Genomic DNA, 15,361 nt, shown 5'->3' on the forward strand with positions numbered 1-15,361 from the left:
AAAAAAAAAAAAAAAAAAAAAAAAAAAAAAAAAAATTCCCCCAAACCAGAAAACCCCAATTGGAGAGGCTTTGAACCCCTTGCTTAAGCCCGCTCCCAGTCTGTGAATGGTCTTCAATAAATCCGTGCTTTCCTTACTCCATTCTTCCGTTGCTTTGTCTTTCATTGCTTTATTCTTTTGTTACTTTGTGCATTTTGTTCAATTCTTTGTTCAACACACCAAGAACCTGGACAACCCTATCGGGTAACAATGGTTACAGAGGCTGCTGGGGTAGGGTAGATGGGGAAAGGAAATTTGTAAATATTTGTGAAATCAAAGTTATAAGCAATTATAATAAAAATTATTAATGAACATTAATTAATCACTAACAGTGCACCAAGTACCATTCTAAATGATTGGTATTAACTCAGTCCTCACTATTGCTCTTTCAGAAGGTACGAGTGTTATCGTCAGTACATTTTACACATAAGAAAAGTCCCAGAGAGATTAATAACTTGTCCAAGACCTCACAACTAGTAAGCGGCAGAACTTGGATCACATCCATGTACTCTGGCATAAAAACTATGCTTTTAACCACTATGATATTCTGCAACAATTTTCTCTTCCAACCTCTCCCCACTGTTCATCTTATGCCCTAGAAGCTAACACTCACACAGGCGGTCTTGGTGTTTTCCAGGTAGCTCATTCAATCTTGGGGGGAAACCTTATTGTACAAATCATCTTTTTGCCCCTTTCTACTTCATCAGTCAGAATTCTTTCATTTGCTTTCAGTTTTCCAAATATTTATTAAAATTACTCATCTGTTCTTATTTTCCCTTCTGTTAATTTCATTTTGTTTTTATAATTTAGATGGAGTCTTAGAAAAGAGAGAATACAAACTCACATGATCATTTTGCCATTTTGATCTAAAAGGGAGATACTCCAGACGTAGAGGAGTATGATTTGCCCTAGAGTCCATCAGGTGTGACTTGTGACCTGACCTGAGCCTGCTTTCCCAACCTTGGCTCCTATTTTTGAGCCCCATATGTTTTAATGTATGTTTCTAGTGTACGCTTCACATTTCCCTGGGTCTGAGTGCCTCCCTCTAATCTCTAACCCTTTAAGTCCTCCGGAAACCCATAGCTGAATATGATCTCTCTTCCCCCAGCTCAACTGCTAGAGGACTGGGTGGTACCTAACCAGTGATGTGTATCATGTTTTCTCTTTTATTATAATAATTTCTATTTATTTATTTTTTTTTTTGAGACATGGTCTCACTGGGTGGTCCAGGCTGGAGTTCAGTGGTGTAATCTCACCTCACTGCAACCTCCACTTCCCTGGCTCAGATGGTCTTTCCTACCTCAGCCTCCCACATAGCTGGGACTACCGGCATATGCCACCACGCCTTGCTAATTTTTGTATTTGTAGTAGAGATGGGGTTCTGCCATGTTGCCCAGACTGGTCTTGAACTCCTCAGCTCAATTGATCCTCCTGCCTTGACTCCCCAAGATGCTTCTTATGAGTATTAGCAGATCCTTTTGCAGTGGAAAAAGAACATGCAGTTTGAAATCAGGTGCCGTAACAAAATCCTGATGTATATGGCGTTAAGTTAGTATTTGGGTGTCAGGAGATAAAGAATTAGATAATAAATGCTAGAAAGCAGCATATTTATGCTATGCTGAGGTAAGCTATTTAGTAACTTTTGTTACAATAACTAAAAAAATACTATGTATCTTCTGCATCTGTAGTTTAGGAGAGCTTAGAAAGAGCCCACGTTTTATTGTTTGTTGACTGTTACTGCTTTTAGCAATATTGTAAGAAAAAATAAGTTCAGGAAGGTGTTGGCTGATTTTTCAGAAGAAATTAAAGATTTCAAAGTGTTAGAAAAATTAAAGATTTCAAAGTGTTAGAAAAGCCAGATACTTCCAGTCCTAAAACTGTAGGAGATAAGACTGAAAAAGGCTTAGAGGCAAAATACATATCAATGCTTCTCATTAACCAAAGGAACTCAGCCCTGTGGCTAAGATCACAACAAGAATATAGCTTTCATCTTCGCCCATTATTTCACATGCATCAAAGAAGCTGCCATTAAGTTAAAGGCAAGTGCTCAGAAAAATAAAGAGATTTAAAACTATGTCTCTGAAATAATTTTGGGTGTAGTCAGGCAAATGGAGCTCAGTGAAATTGATTAGAAATCAGCAAATTGATTAGAAATCACAGATTTCTAAGGGAAGAGTATTGCCAAAGTAACCATGAGACTGGCTTGAAAAGCCTTTGCCTATTTCCTCTCTAAAACAAACCTAGCATCATAAGACAACGTGCTGTGAAATCTGAACAGCTTGCAGTGAGTACACACTTCCTAACACTCTCTTAAATGTGGCCATAGGATTAAATGACTAAGGAAGAAACTTTCAAAGTGCAAAGCCAAGAGCCATGGTGAACAATGACATTTCTTCTACTTCCCGGGAAGGAGTCTTCACAATGTTTGCCCAGTAGATTCTCTCATTGCTATGGACGTATGACTGATGTGGGTTTCACATTAATCTCTCTTTTGAATGGTAATTTTTATTGCCCTTATCTTAACCCGGCTCTACCAATGTGTTTTGGGTATGGTAGTGGGCAGATTACTTTACTTTCTTAGTTTATTGGTTGTCTGGCCCTGGGAAACTGCATTTCAACCTAGTGAGAAAACAGTACATCACCCAAAATTCTTGGCTTTGGGCTACATGCTATCAGTTTAGATCCATAAATGATGATATAAAGGATAATCACTTTTCCCACAGGCCTAGTGTACTATTCCTGTACCATTACCTGAGAAAGAAATAAACTTCTTGTGTGTAAGCAAAATTATACTTTGGGTCTTACATTGCCCTAGTTAATACTATATACAATCAATTAGGTGGGATAAAGTAATAATCATCTCAGGTTGTGAAAATACTCAAACTCAAATGGGTAGCAGCAAATAGGTTGGGTAGGTGTGGAATCAGGAGCAAATCAAGGCTTGAGGATACAGCAAAGTATCTGCTTACAAGAACAGGGCTAGCCAAGTGACCAGAAACCAGACAGAAGAGTTAGGTTTCAAGTCCAGTTTTCAACCCTGGTAGAGGAATTGTGGGAAAAGTCATTCCTAGAAATACAAAAATCAACATTGATCACTTTGCTTCAAGAAACTTCAAAGTATCAAGAACACTATCTTTACTTCCCTGTCTGCAGAATCCTTGAGAGAAAACTCTAGGTCTGTCCTAGTTTTGGTTTCAAAAGGAGTAAACTGGTCTATGTAATAATCACTTTGGTGGACTCTATTCTAGACACAGTGAAGGATTGAGATGTGAAGGTGCTCTGTCACTGCCTCAGTCAAGGCTTTCACAGTACACTGGAAGAAAGAGAAGCATGAACAAATTGCATGATACTTGAAGTCCTGCTGTGTACCTGTATTTAACAAGAATAAGGGAAGAAAGCTGGGAACTTGGATCTTCCACATATTGGAAGTTTTGTAAAAACTTTGAGGTGAGTAAATAAAAACAAATTCTTAAATGTTTTCAAAACAACAATTGATTACATGGTTATCATGTTTTAGAGGATTCTGTTTGGCTTTAGAAGTGAAGAGCTATATGTGTCAGAGAATGTGGGCAACTTATAGGTCCTATATCTTTTGCTCAGATGGTCCCAGTGAGAGATGAGGGCTTCATTTGCTTTTCTTTCAGGTTTTCTTTGTAAGTTGTATTAATCCATTCTCACGCTGCTATAAAGAACTGCCTGAGACTGGGGAGTTTATAAAGGAAATAGGTTTAATTCACTTACCATTCCCCATGGCTGGGGAGGCTTCAGAAAACTTACAATCATGGCAGAAGTCACCTCTTCACAGGGTGGCAGGAGACAGAATGAGTGCCAAGCGAAGGGAGAAGCCACTTATAAAACCAGCAGATCTTGTGAGAACTCACTCACTATTATGAGAACAGCATGAGCAGCATGAGGGTAACCACCTTCATGACTAAATTACTTCCCACAGGGTCCCTTCCACGACATATGGGGATTATGGGAACTACAATTCAAGATGAGATTTGAGTGAAGGCATAGCCAAACCACGTCGTAAGCCCTGGTGGGAACCGTGGTCATTGCTATATAGGATGACTACTACAGTTCTAGAAGTAAACTCTTTCCTAGAGCAGACTTATTTTGAGGGAGAAACAACAGAGGCACAATTTTCTGCCTTCTGTTGCTAGGACTATACTCTCTTGTTGCTTCCTTAGATGCTAAAATGGAGAAGTAGCCCGATTTTTCAAACTAGGATTTGAATGATGAATTAAAATGTATTAACCTGATGAAAGATTATATACACGCTTGCTCCTAATATTACATCAAACTGATATATTTGACATACATATATGTCTGTTTTATTTTATTTAATTAATTTATTTACTTTAAGTTCTAGGATACATGTGCAGAATGTGCTGGTTTGTTACATGGGTATACATGTGCCATGGCCATTTACTGCCCCTATCAACCCGTCATCTAGGTTTTAAGCCCCGTTTATATTTTTATTGAGGTAAAATATACGTGTATAATTTGCCATCCTTACCATTTTGCATATACACCTCAGTGGTAATAAACACAATTGTGTTCTTTATTTTGCCTTCATCATCCCCTCCCCACTCTCCTTCCCACCCTCTGGTGACTGCCTATCTACCCAATCCACTTTCTTTCTTCATGAAGTCCACGTGTTTAGCTCCCACATATGAGTGAGAACATGTGATATTTGTCTTTCTAATATGTTTTAATATAAAAAAAGTTTTAGAAACACCTCACATTTAAAAAATGGAATCATATTCCTTCCAAGGTATACAAACTAAGTTATCTTATTGTTGAGTTAGGAAACAGAGGTATTTCTGGCTTTCCTTCTCTTTGAAACATTTCTCCTTCAGCTTTCAAGGCTTATTTTTGCAGAGTCACAGCACAGTTTAAGTACACCCCAAAAAACATGTTTCATGAGATATGAACATGGGGCAGTACCAAGATATCTCTGGTCTTCAGTTTTGAAGTAGAGCTCTAACTTAGAAAAATATTCAACAGGAGCCGGAAATGTTAGTACTGCATTGTAAATCAGTACCACTAGTTCTTGAACAAAAACAAGAAAGAAACTACTGAGTGTTGAAGTTTTCTTTTGAGCTTTAAAATGTATGCACAACATATTTTTTTAGTTCAGAATAATCATACTATGTTTTCTATTTTTTCATTAAAAATTCTACACACATTTTCACTTGTAGACAAAGTGTACATGTACTTTTTAATTGGCTACATAATAGTCTGTTTTGTTAATATGCTAATATGTAAATTATGATGGACACATAGACATTACTAAGTTAGTGAACATTTGGGTTATTTTCTTTTTGCTATTTGTTGATGCAATTAATATGTAAAGTCAATTACAAAATAATAATTTACACTTTTTTGTAATTTTACTGGAACACATTCTTCAAAAAGGAAATACTGGGTCAAAAATATATAGGCAAATTTGTGAATTTTGGAATACTTGCTCTATTGTTTCTGAGTCAATTTACAGTTTCTAATAATGTATAAGTCTTTTTTCCCATTATGCCTTATCTAAGTCATCAACAAATGCTTTTGCTACATTAATACTTCTATCTGTATAATGGTTGTGTTAAGTAAACAAGACTCATAGAATTCAATGGGAAATAATTTGAGTCATGTCTCCTGTGTCCTTTTAAATGTCTTCTGTAGAATTGGTCCTTGCACTGTTCCTCTGCCTAAACATTCTATTACTCTTCTGGTCACCATTAGGTAATACAAATGGCTCTCCAGTTTGTAATCAAAATATCTATACCAATGCAGTAATCAACATTTCCCTTCTGATTTAAAATTAATGTTTATATTCCTTTTCTTCCCTGGATTCAGGAAAGGAATGACTTGGTCAACTTCTCACCAACCCCAAACTGGAGCATTTATTGCTTTTCTTCCATCTTGCTACTCAGTTTCCAAACCCTCTAGCATTGGAAAACAGGAAGGAAAAAACTAGGTAAAGGAGTAGGAAAGTTCTGACTAGACTAGTATTTCACAGTGGTCCCACATTTTCTCTTGGCAGAGATTTACATTTGAACCTTTCTCTTGTATGTGCTCTTGTGGGTTCTTCAGAATTTTCCCATCACTTGGGACTTTTCATCTGCTATTCTCTTGGCTTGTATAAATCCATGTCTGTTTTAGTTGTTTGCCTGCATCCTTCTTCCGTCCCTCATGGGCAAACAAAGTATCAGATGTCTGGCAACACTTCCACTTTCTTTCTCTTAAAAGTGATTGGCCCCTCTAGGAAGTCATTTCCAACATGACCAAAGATAACCCACAGGAACATTTTTTTTTCCAGTTGGTGTGTATACAGCCCACAAGAAACTCATTTTTCACTGCCTCTTAAAACTGTAGGAATGCTTGTCATCCCTAGTTTTCCAATCTCTCCTTAATATACTTTCAAGGCAGCACTGGGGCCATTTGTTTGCCCTTTAGATTTCTCAAGTGAGAGTCATAATTCTATAACATTCCAAGGACACATTCAAGTTCTCCCAAGACCCTCTAGAGCTCTTGACAAAGTGAAGAGAGGAGAACCTCCTCACCTCTCCTCCTTAGGAGAGACATTGAAGACACACAAACAGCTCTCTTCTCTACACTCCCTTTCAGTCACCAACTCCTTACACTTTATACCTTTGCTGTTGGTGAGAGTTTTAGAATTGTGCAATCTTTAGACATTTCCTTTGTAAATTCTGTATTGTCTTATACGTCAACCTGGAATGCAGTCTTTATTCGATATAAGGTGTCAGCCCAATCATCTAATTTAAGTTTCTGTTACTTTAGCCAAGACTTTCTATTATAAATGACAAAAAGCCTAATTTTTAAAAATCAGCTTAAGCAAAGAGGGGACTTATTGGCTCCTATAACTGAGAAAAGGTTGTGTCTGCTTAGGCACAGCTGGATGCACAGCTCTCCAGGACCTAGCTCACTTTCTCATTCTTCTTCCATTCCTCTCCCTCTCTCCTCCAGCTGTCCTTCATGTGCTGACTGTATGTTCAGATAGGGTATGTTGATGCATCCAGCCTAGTCTGCTTTCTGTCTTCCAAATGATCCCAGGTGGTCTATATCACTTCCCAGTGTTCAAATTTGAACCATAAGCATAATAAATTCCATAATCAGTCAGATGATGAGCACTGTCACCTTCCGTTTCCCATGATTCCCTGGCCTGGCTGTGATACCTGTGCCCAAGAATTTTACACCATTCTCACCCCAGGCTGCTCAGCCAGTTGTCAATTTTAAGATCCCTCATTCTATGGTCACACTTTTGACATTTTAAGTGTACATTTAAGAAGAAATATTATCAGACCTCTTAAGAATTAATTTCTTTTCATGGGTAAATAAGGTATTAGGAAATAATAAATATATTTTTAAAAATGAATAATCACAACTCAGGGTACCAAACTATGACTGTATTTTTTCCATAATTGGATTTATTTTCTTTCTCTCTCTCTCTCTCTCTTTTTTTTTTGAGTCGGAGTCCTGCTCTGGCGCACAGGCTGGAGTTCGTGGCACGATCTTGGCTCACAGCAACCTCCGTCTCCCAGGTTCAAATGATTCTTCTGCCTCAGCCTCCTGAGCAGCTAGGATTACAGGTGTGTGCCACCATGCCCGGCTAATTTTTGTATTTTTAGTAGAGATGGGGTTTCACCATGTTGGCCAGACTGGTCTGGAACTCAGATGATCTACCCACCTCAGCTTCCCAGATTACAGGTATGAGCCACTGCACCCGGCTGGACTTATTTTCTGTTTTGAGAACCTACCTGTTGTGTCTTTTGCAGATAAGTAATATAGTTCCTTGGAGGTAAACTCATAAAATGTACCTGTGCTTATCCTTTTATTTTTCTTTCTCTTGTATTAATTATGGCTTAATACTAAGCTCTATAGCTATATACAAATTCAATATAAGCACTTTCACATTCTTTAAAGATAAACTAGGACTAATTCTGAAAAGCTGCTTATTTTCCCATACAAAAGCAGATTGTGTTTATAATCATGTTTGAGTCATCTTTTGCTGTAATATTCCTCTTTCCATCAAAAAACATTTGTGCGCTTCCTCCTTATGAGTTAATCTTGATTTAGTTTCTATGCAAAATTAAAAAAAAAAATCCAGGGGCTTTAGTCTGAGGGAAACAGTTGTGGAGAATATCACTCTACACATTACATCAACATGTGAATAAACCAGACACTTTTCAGGTTTAAGAAGATATGGGAGAGAATTGCAAAAGTTGCACATGACTAACATGAGGATTATCTCTCACTACATGAGAGATGTAGTACATTGTTTTCCTTTTGGATTGACATTAATAGTTTCTCCTTGTTTTTCATTTTTCTGTATAAATATATATAAATATATACATCTTGTGACATTTCCACAAGGCAGTTATTCTAATATTCATATTTCAGATAAATAAATCAAAGTTATATGAATAAATAGTGAGAGTTCAAATCCTGGCTCCAAACCTGATTCTCTGTCCATGCCATGCCAGACTCAACCTTTAAGATGTCACTGTGTATCATGCCATTTTAAATATTAATAAAAGCTTCATGAAATAAGAAGCAAATTTTGTTAAGCCTCTCAGGAGTTACAAAAATGAATTAAAGTTCTTGATCTTAATGAATCATAGTTAAGTAGGGTATGGAATTCAGATCATAGTAATGCTACAAAATATGTATAAGTGCTGTGAGGATTCAGAGGACATATTTACATCTAGATGCTGAAAGTGGGTTAGCAAGTGGCAATGCACATGCCCCCTAAATACATCTGAGGGCATAAATGCATTAGAACTGGTTGACACAATAACAGGTCTATGCATCACGGTGGGTCAAATTATTTATTTATTTTTATTTAAATAACATTTGGCTTTTGGGAATTTCTTCTAAGAAACTTGCTACATTTGATAGGATAAATGTTTAGAATAAACCAGAAGGCTGTTCTTCAATCACTGTATATCAATATCACCAAAATACCCCTTTGCCCATGCTGCTCTTGGGCTCTCCATTCAGAGTTGTTTTCAGAATTAAATTTCTATTGCAAGAAAAGGTCATTCTTGCTTCACAATGACTCTCAGCCTTCTCCATTCATTTTGTCCCTCATTTAGACCTTTTGCTCACAACTACACAAGCGAACATCCAGGGTTGGAGAGTTAAATTCCATAATCAGCATCACCAAACCTTCCCATCCCAGCCCCAATTTCAAGAAATCCAACATGAGCCATCCATGGGGTCATGGTATCTTCACAGGAAAGATTTCTTTACTACAATATTTTGCTGATTTAATTATAAAAATACAAGGAAAATGGTCATTTCTTCCCTCACGAATACCAAATATAACTATGAAAAATTCATTGCTATGATTCGAATGTCACCTCTGGAAACTTTGTTGAGATTTAATTGCCATTGTAACAGTGTTGGGAGGGGCCTTTAAGGTCATGATTAAGTCATGAGGGCTCCATTCTCATAAATGGAATAATGCCTTATAGAGGGAATGGGCTTCTGATGAAAGGATGTGTTTGGTTTTGTTTCCTCTCTCTTCATCTTACGCTTTTGCTTGCCTTTCTGCTTTGTTATCATGCAGTAAGAAGGTCCTCATCAGATACAAGGCAGATGTCAATGCCATGCCCTTGGCCTTCCCAGCCTCCAGAACTAGGAAGAAAATAAATTTATTTTCTTCTAAGTTACCCAGTCTGTGGTATTCTGTTATAGTAGCAGAAAATTAACTAAGACATTCATATATAGAAGTACAGAGAAATTGCTTGGAAAAGTTCAAGGAGGTTAAAGCAATTTGTACTTTAATTATTCACTAAATTCTTCTGGTTAAGATGGCACATTCACTGTGATCTCTTCTTGTCTTTGACTTGTAAATTACTTGAGCGAAAAGGTTAATCTCACCCTCTCTTGTTTCAACATGTTGCTTTTATTAAAAATGTAAATTTAAAATTACCTTGGCATTTGGGTCATTAATTGGATTAAATTAACCTAATAATGCTCTTAAAATTACTTTAAAAACACGTGTATCAACAGAAATGTTCCCTTCTTAGTCTTGTTCTTTATTTTAAGTAGTCACTTTAGTACTAAAACACTCTCTGAGCATTCAAGTAGGTTAAAATTTAGATTTTAAATTAATTTCAGTTGCAAGCCTGAAAGTATCCAAAATACAAAAAACTTACTTTGTTACACACTCAACAATAAAAAATCATATAGATTTTATTATTTTTGAAAAAAGTATCACAGGAAGTCCCTTTTTGTTTTTTGTTTTTGCTTTTTAAGTTCCCACTAAACTTAAAAAGTTTACAAACTAAGAGTGACAGCTGTATTAGCACATCCTTAGTCTCTATATTAAATTTCCTGTAAATGGTTTAAAGAATTCCAAATTTATTAATAAAAAACGGACTGACAGATTAAAAATTTAAGTGAAACATCTATAACCTATTAAAATATTCACTCTGCACCATTTGCCACATTTGTTGAATTTAAGAGTTGAAGTTTCTGTTGTAAAGAACGGTCGTAATTCTTTCCCCTCTCAGGATACTCTACTTACACAAATAACTCTTCAGTGGAATGCAGCTTCAGTGAGCTCTGACAAATTCTACGTTAAACAATATTTTAATATGCATTATCATATGTAAATTTCCATATGAAGAGAAACCTTTTGCATTGATTTATCATTAAATGATAATTGTGTTTGTGTGCAATGTGTGTATGTGTGTGTTATGCATTTCGGAGCAAAAGCTTTATAGTGTGAACAAAATAAGTCATTCAAGTAATATTATATCTTCCTGTTTCAGCATGAACAAATGAATAATAGGACTTTATGTCCCCTTAATTTATTTAAAACTAATGAAACCAGACTCTAAAACTTTACAATAGAAGAAAACCTAACTTCGTCTAGTATTTCAAGCCCTTTCAATTTGCAAACCCATCATTATAATACCATAGAATAGGATTAAGTTATATTTAGAACAAATGTAGATGAATTCAACTAAAGTTTTGGATCAGATTCTCAATCATCTAAAAATTTATCTAACCACAAAAGCAAAGCATTCAAGGAAACATTTGTCTTACCTTGAAAATTAATGAGCAGAGATTTTTTCCCCATCATTGAGTCCTTGGAACTCATAATGAAATTGCATTCTGAAATGTACAACTTAGGCCATAATATAATTTATGATGTCCAACCCACATTTAATTTTTCACTTGATGAAGTCCTTACGTCTTCTTTGTGTTCTTTCCACATCGTTTGGTACAGATCTCATTGATCCGTTCTTCTAGAAGATTATAGTTAAAAAAAATACAAGACTGGAAATAGACACTAGTTATGTTTAAGCACATAGAATATATAATCACATAATAATGTAGATCACTCTTCCAGAGTTGTCCTTGAGTGTAATTAGTAGGAAATGAAAGGATTTCCTACATATAGCCTCTATGAAGTTTCGGTAAAGGAAAAATACAGAAATTTCTAGAATATCTTATTCGAAAAGACTTCGGTAAAAGATAAATATTAATTGCTCCTGCTCCTAGTTGCCTACAGAAAAAGAAACTAATACCCACATACTTTATAGAGGCAAAATGTAATGTAAAGCCCATTAATGATAAGTGAAACACATATGCATTTAAAATTAATTTATGTTTCTAAGTCTGTCCATGTCGTTTAAATAAGACTTCCCGGCCCCCCCCGCCCCCCGCCAGGGAAATCCTGCCACAAAATTTTATAGTCAAGTCCTCTCGTTTCTAGGTGGAAAGAAGGGCACTCGGCTATTTCTCCAGTAAACTCGATCTCAACCTTTCCTGGTGAAGTTGGATTTATGTTGCTCCCTAGAAATGCATGAAAGGGAGAGGAAGCCCTTGCTCTCACAGAAGCAGAGCGTTCCCAGTCTTCTTCAGTTTGGGCACCACGCAACTGTGCATTTCTCAAACTCCTCCTTAGAAATAGGCTGGTGGATCACATAATGGATGCCACAGTGCACTGACTCAGATTCCTATCTCGTTTTCACCAATCGCAATCATGTCACTTTAGAACAGTAAAACAATTTCATACTTAATTACTCCTTAACATCATATTCTGTTACTAGTACTGCATTTTAACCTCTATGCCTTTTGGCTATAAACTAATTTAGAGCCATATTCTATAAGTAGGCTAAAGCATTTAAATAATCTTTAATAATGTGTTTTCCTATTTCTGTGAGGTGCAGCAGTTCTAACCTTGTTCAACTAACATACGAAGAATTAATAACTTCTCACTTGCACGAAATGTGGGAAATAAATGAGCCTTAAAGTTTTCTCAGACTTTCCACTGTCAATTTACACATATTGAAAGAACAAGAATCAAGCACAATCCTTGCTAATGTGGAAATGCATACAATTCTTTAAGTAAACAGATTCTGCTTCCATGCCTTACCGCTCAGGCTGTCCTTCTGCTAAAACCCTGCCTAGGTAATTTCATGCTGTTTTTTTTTTTTTTTTTTTTTTTTTTTTTTTTTGAACGGATTCCTCTCGTCTCCCAGGCGGATCAGTGCGTGACTTGGCTCACTGCAAGTTCCCGCCCCCGGGGTCCCCCATTCTCTGCCTCTGCCTCCAGAGTACCGGGCCTACAGCACCCACCATCCGCCAGTCTAATTTTTTGTATTTTTAATTAGAGACGGGTTTGCACTGTGTTAGCTCAGGATGTCCCTCATCTCCTGACCTTGGATCTGCCTTCCTTGGCCTCCCTAAAGTGCTGGGATACAGGCATACCACTGCGCCTGGCCCTCATCTGTCTTAAGCTAATCCCAGGTGATTCCATCTCCAGAATCTTTGATCCTGTCTCAATCCGGGACAAGTGAGCTATGCCTCCACTACTGAGGAAACTGTCACTGCAATGACATTCTGTTTTTCCATTATCTCTCAGCTTCTAAGATGGAGACTCAATTGGTATACTAATGAGTGTTGGTCCTACCCCACTGTAATCATTTAGCAAATGTTTGTTTGCACTTAACTGAATTAATCTACAAGATATCTTTTAGTTTATTTTAATTATTTTTTTTATTTTTATTTTTTATTATTATACTTAAGTTCTAGGTACATGTGCCACAACGTGCAGTTTGTTACATATTATACTTGTGCCATGTTGGTGTGTTGCACCCATGAACTCGTCAGCACCCGTCAACTCGTTATTTACATCAGGTATAACTCCCAATGCCATCCCTCCCGCCTCCCCCCTCCCCATAATAGACCCCAGTGTGTGATGTTCCCCTTCCCGAGTCCAAGTGATCTCACTGTTCAGTTCCCACCTATGAGTGAGAACATGCGGTGTTTGGTTTTCTGTTCTAACTACAAGGATATCTTAATGCACTGTGGTGTATTAAATTGTCCCTAACATTTGAGATGCTCAAGATTGTGTGGAAAAAAAAAAATGGCAGGGGAAACACTAAACACTAAATTTGTCACTAGAATAAATAAGTAGCGAAAAGTATATATAAATTTAAGTTTAAAAAAATAGGCTTTAGGTTGTAATTACTGCATTTAAAAAACTGCATCAAGACTTTTTTTGTGGAACAGACAGAATGCAGATAAAATGAATATTTTATAGATACTTGTTCCAGCTGCCAGTCCAATAACAAGGTAACCTTAGTAAATGAAGTGAATCTGGTATATGACTCAAAAACTTTTGTTGTTTCAAGTACCTGCAGATTGGATTTTATTAATCCTTTTAGCTGAGAATCATATCTATGCCATTCATTTCCACATAGCAGGAACTTCTTAGGATTATAAACTTATGTAACAATTATTGTTAAGCTTTAAGAATTCATATGATAATGTGATGTGGCAAATCCTGCATATAACCTGTGTAGCTGTGATGGATCTTTAAAACTCTGTGTTCTGTGACTCTTTAAAGTCTAGAAAACCTAGAGTGGTCCAGGGTTAAAATTGAAATCCAGAAGCGTACAGAACCTCTGATCTGTTATGAGTTTTGAAAATTATGGGAGAAAACCAACTGATTTTGTAGAAGGCAGAATGAAATCTCTTTTGCTTAAGGAATAAAGCTCATTACAGAGACTTGTTCTTGGTGACTGTCTCCCAAAATAGTTGTCATTTGGATTTATGCTTCTGGCAAAGTTTAATAGGAACTGTATACTTTCTGTATATGGTTAATACCAGGGGCCATAGTGAATAAAACAAATGCAATTGGCTAGGTATTTAGCCAACAGTAGAGGTAGCAGCCACTACTCAGCTCTTAGGAATTGCTCTCATGATGGTATGAAGGCTCTCAGCGTTTTGGGAGTTTACATTTTTCCCCAAAGGAATAGTAATACCTGATTTTTAAAATGTAACAATTTCAGGAGGGAGGTTCCAAGATGGCTGAGTAGGAACAGCTCCAGTCTGCAGCTCCCAGCCTGAGTGATGCAGAAGATGGGTGATTTCTGCATGTCCAGCTGAGGTACCAGGTTCATCTCACTGGGGCTTGTAGGGCAGTGGGTGCAGCCCACGGAGCAGGGCGGGCATCCCCTCACCCAGGAAGCACAAGGGGTAAGGGAATTCCCTTTCCTAGCCAAGGGAAGCCATGACAGATGGTACCTGGAAGATCTGGACATTCCCACCCTAATACTGTGCTTTTCCAATGGTCTTAGCAAATGGCACACCAGGAGATTATATCCCGCGCCTGGCTCCGAGGGTCCCACACCCATGGAGCATTGCTCACTACTAGCACAGCAGTCTGAGATCGAACTGCAAGGCAGCAGCGAGGCAGAGGCAGGGGCGTCCACCATTGCTGAGGCTTGAGTAGGTAAAGCAGCTGGGAAACTTGAACTGGGTGGAGCCCACCCCAGCTCAAGGAGGCCTGCCTGCTTCTGTAGACTCCACCTCCGGGGGCAGGGCATAGCTGAACAAAAGGCAGCAGAAACTTCTGCAGACTTAAACGTCCCTGTCTGACAGCTTTGAAGAGAGTAGTGATTCTCCTAGCATGGAGTTTGAGATCTGAGAACAGACAAACTCCCTCCTTAAGTGGGTCCCTGATCCCCGAGTAGCCTAACTGGGAGACACCTCCCAGTAGGGGGCGACCGACACCTCATACAACTGGGTGCACCTCTGAGACAAAGCTTGCAGAGGAAGGATCAGGCAGCAACATTTGCTATTCTGCAATATTTGCTGTTCTGCAGCCTCTGCTGGTGATACCCATGCAAACAGGGTCTGGAGTGGACCTCCAGGAAACTCCAACAGACCTGCAGCTGAGGGTCCTGACTGTTAGAAGGAAAACTAACAAACAGAAAGGACATCCACACCAAAACACCATCATCAAAGACCAAAGGTAGATAAAACCACAAAGATGGGG

General features: G+C 37.8%; 1 long non-coding RNA gene across 1 annotated transcript in view; it reads left to right on the forward strand.

Annotated features, from left to right (window-relative positions):
• The window catches only part of LOC108517116 (uncharacterized), a 17,609-nt gene extending 10,013 nt beyond the window's left edge, over positions 1-7,596 (forward strand). The window contains exons 3-4 of the long non-coding RNA XR_001882005.1: positions 3,288-3,486; positions 7,526-7,596. This is a non-coding gene — a long non-coding RNA (uncharacterized LOC108517116). The remainder of the gene's footprint in view (positions 1-3,287; positions 3,487-7,525) is intronic.
• The last annotated feature ends 7,765 nt before the right edge of the window (positions 7,597-15,361 follow it).

This window comes from Rhinopithecus bieti, unplaced genomic scaffold, assembly GCF_001698545.2.
Source record: "Rhinopithecus bieti isolate Rb0 unplaced genomic scaffold, ASM169854v2 scaffold_39317, whole genome shotgun sequence".
NCBI lineage: Eukaryota > Metazoa > Chordata > Mammalia > Primates > Cercopithecidae > Rhinopithecus > Rhinopithecus bieti.